The 4,186-nt window shown below is 42.9% G+C and overlaps 1 pseudogene; it reads left to right on the top strand.

Annotated features, from left to right (window-relative positions):
- Positions 1 to 2,026: 2,026 nt before the first annotated feature.
- On the top strand, positions 2,027 to 2,780 carry LOC137224373 (gamma-secretase subunit APH-1B pseudogene; annotated as a pseudogene).
- Positions 2,781 to 4,186: the final 1,406 nt, after the last annotated feature.

Raw genomic sequence — 4,186 nt, 5'->3', positions numbered from 1 at the left:
AAAGGCTCTGCACAAGTGGCTATCAACCAGAACCCCAGAGGCTCATCTCCCACAGCTGCCCTTCACAGGCACATGCTGGCTGCAAGGCAAGCCATGGAAACGTGATGCCTTCCTTTTCCACTAACTGGCTTTTTCACTCTGGGTATTATTTGCTTCCTTTGGTCTTCAGCTTCCTCTCCTGTAAAATAAAGATGCTGGATCAGAACATCTCTATGGTCCCTCCTGACTCTACTATTCTTTGAATCTATGTATCTATGTCTCTCATCTTTAAATGAGCACCAAAGCATACTTTATACCTAATAATAATGATAATAATAATGTCTAACATTTACTGAGTCCACACTATGAGCTAGGCTGACAGTGTTACATAGCTGTTTATTGTTATTTACCACAGTCGTATCAGGTGCTACTGATAATTGCCATTTTCTATGTGAAAAAAAATGAACCTAATGTCTATATATGAGAAACTAGGGTTGTAACTAAGTAGCAACTTATGTAAGATCACAAAACTAAAAAGTTTTTAGGGTAAGGATTTGTATCCAATTCCATCTCACTCCAGACCTTGAGTTATCAATTCCTACAGTCTACAGCCTTGAAAATGTCCAGTCACCATACATTCAGCCTTGTTAAATCAACGACAAGTGACGAGAGAGTATTTACCTAAACTACTGACTGGAGACTGTTTCAGAGCATTGAGCCTAGATTAACCAAATATCCACAACTATTTTAATACCAGAACACGGATGCTTTTTTTTTTTGCCACAGTACTACATTATCATTTCCTCATCATAATTCCTCCACTCATCATCGCCGTGTTCAAATGCATGCTGTGAAAGAAGAGTAGGTGAGAAACCATCACTCGGCCCACCATCATCTGTGGAATGTCTATTTCCATGGGTCGTAACTGTCTGGAGTGCAGCAGGAGACTTCAATCTCAGTCATTTAAAGGAGTAGTTGGTCAGACTCATAGATACAGAAAACAAACTCTTGGTTACCAGTGGAGAGAGGGAAGGTAAGAGGGGCAAGATAGGTGTAGCGGATTAAGAGGTTCAAACTATTATGTATAAAATAAATAAGCTACGATGATATATTGTACAACACAGGGAGTATAACCTTTAAAATTTGTGAATCACTATGTTGTATACCTGTAACTTATATAATACTGTACATCAACTATACTTCAATTTAAAAAAAATCAAAAAGTGAGGGACTTCCCTGGTGGTCCAGCAGTTGACTCCACGCTCCCAGTGCAGGGGGCCTGGGTTGGATCCCTGGTCAGGGAACTGGATCCTTCATTCCACAAGTAAAGATTCCGCATGCTGCAACTAAAAAAGACCCTGCACACAGCAACAAAGATCCTTAGCTGTGCCACAGCTAAGACCCACTGAAGCCAAATAAATAAATATTTTTTAAAAATAATAAAAAATATAAAAAATCAAAACGAGGGGCTTCCCTGGTGGCACAGTGGTTGAGAGTCCGCCTGCCGATGCAGGGGACACGCGTTCGTGCCCCGGTCCGGGAAGATCCCACACGCCACGGAGCAGCTGGGCCCGTGAGCCATGGCCGCTGAGCCTGCGCGTCCGGAGCCTGTGCTCCGCAACGGGAGAGGCCACAACAGTGAGAGGCCCGCGTACTGCAAAAAAAAAACAAAAAACCAAAACGAGAAAAAACAGTGGTTGGTTTTTACACATGATTCTCTGGAAGGAATGATCAAATCTGTGTTTGATTATTCTATTGCCTGAAGCAAAAACCTTACCTGAAACAAAATTGTACAAACGTAAGTTTATTTCTGTCACCCTCATTTTCTCCATGCTGCCCAGGCTACCCTTTATCAATAGTGCTGCTTGTCTCTCCTCAGGCTTTATACCCTCATCCTCTCTCCTTTTCAAAACCTGTTCTTGGAAACATAATATTCCAAAGTATTTAAGAGTGACAGCAATTAAAAGGTATGAGACCATCTGTCTTAACATGGCTTAATTAAGAATATACATCAGCTGAGGCCCCCGGACCGGCTTCCGCGGTTGCCATGACGGCGGCCGTGTTCTTGGCTGCGCCTTCGTTACCTTTGCACCTGCGCTCGCCCTCTGCATTTTCACCATCGCCACCGCCATTGCGCATCATCTTCCCCGTCATTGGAGCTTCCTTCAGGTTGGTGTCTCTACTGCTTTACTCCCTTGTTTGGTTCATTGTAGCAACCATTGCTGACGACAAAGATGGACCAATACAGAAATATCTGCTGATCTTTGGAGTGTTAGTCTCAGTCCTTATCCAAGAAATGTGCCGTTTTGCATATTATAAACTTTTTTTTTTAAAGCCCGTGTGGGCTTGAAGAGTATAAACCCAGGGGAGACAGCACCTTCTATGTGATTAATGGCTTATGTTTCTGGTTTGGGCTTTGGAATCATGAGTGGAGTATTTCCCTTTGTAAACACCCTGTCTGACTCTTTGGGTCCGGGCACGGTGGGCATTCATGGAGACCCTCCTCAGTGCTTCCTGAATTCAGCTTCCATGACGCTGGTGATCATATTGCTGCACGTGTTCTGGGGCACTGTGTGTTTGGATGCCTGTGAGAAGAAAAAGTGGTACGCCCTTCTTGTAGTTCTTCTCCCCTATCTGCTGGTGTCAGCCCTGAGCTTCATAAATCCTCGTTATGGATTAAAGCTTGTGTCGGCATACATCATCCTGGTGCTCATGGGCGTCTGGACATTCTTCGTTTCTGCCGGAGCCTGAAACTCTGCCAAGACTAGGACTCCGTCCTCTTCAAGAAGCGCTCCAGATAACCTCCAAGGACCGGCGCTTCTGAAACAGTAAGCTGAGCCTTTAGAAGAAGCGCAACTGTGTCTTCTTCTAAAGGTACATTTTCCTGGTGAAATTTAGAATAAACAGTACTATCTAGATACGATATGGCTTTCATGCAACGGCTTTCTGAAAGGGATACATCAGTGGTGTGCAGCCTGGCTGCAAGTTGGAATCACCTGGGAAAACATAAAGACTAATGTTCTGGGCTCCACCCTCCAGATTTAATTTGTCTGGGCATTTGGTAATTTTTTAAAGCTTCTTAGATAAAACTCCGATGTGCAGCCAGGTTGAGAACTGTCCACGTCCAAATAGGAACTTTCTGAGAACACCATAAGTAAATAAGAATGAGATGTTTAGCTATCTCCTAACTCAGTTTGTGTTGAGCAAGTGACTATCTGAATGTCAAATAGAAGTCCTAGTTGGCCCTTGTCTTTTTAAGTTCTGAAGTCACAAAAGGCTAAAGGGCTATCATCTCTGAACTGTTTTCTTGTACTTCACTAGTACTGTTTTATGAGAACTTGGTAGGCTGTGCTTCTAACTACATCTTCTGTAAGTCTTTCCTGGGTCTGCCCCAAAGCAGTGTTTACTCACTGAGTGCTAGTTGCATCTCTGAGCAGCTCTGCAGGTTGCTGAGTGATGTACCCTGGGACAGGCTTCACTGCAGCTGGTGGAAGTTTACTGAAAGCAGGAGGAAAGCAAGCCACTAGGGTGGTGTTGCCACTTTGAGTTTGCTCCTGTAATACTGACTAGCGCTTCCGCCCAAATAGTATAGTGGAAAATTGAAAATACGTCTTAAACTGCCATGTTCATGCTTTTACATAATCCATGTAATCTTTATATCCAGTAAATGTCTCTGGGTTTTGGTAGCAGATAAAGCATTCACTTTATAGGAATATCTACGATGTTTTTTTTATCCTCCAGACAACCCTTTTGGTTTCCTTTATAAAGAGGAATTGTGCCTTTTCTAATTAGAAATTGTTCCAAGTTGATGGTTTTTAGGGAGCTGATGGTGTGAAATGGAAATTCCCTACACGTTAAAGTGAGAACTTCAGTGAATCGCATATGTGCAGTAGAACAGCCCAAAGAAATAGAAGCAGCAATGAAAGGGCTCACCAGTGACATGAGGGGTGGAAGAAATTTGACAATACTGTGGTGGGGAAGAATAATGGACATGTTTAAAATGGATGTGGCCGGTATTTTGGCCTAGACTCACATCTTTCCATGGACCAGAACCTTTCATGCAAACTAGACCTTTATCAATGAAATCCCCTCTCATGTTTAAATTATTTGAATTTCTCAATCTAGGGGTTCAGGAGGAGTAGGGTTTCTAGCAAGACTGTAAACTGTCCCATAAGCAATTCTAGTTATTCCCCTAAAGTTTATTTCA

Source organism: Pseudorca crassidens, chromosome 5 (assembly GCF_039906515.1).
Source record: "Pseudorca crassidens isolate mPseCra1 chromosome 5, mPseCra1.hap1, whole genome shotgun sequence".
Classification (NCBI taxonomy): Eukaryota; Metazoa; Chordata; class Mammalia; order Artiodactyla; family Delphinidae; genus Pseudorca; species Pseudorca crassidens.
The sequence above is the reverse complement of the archived record's forward strand: the minus strand, read 5'-3'. Positions and strand labels throughout refer to the sequence as shown.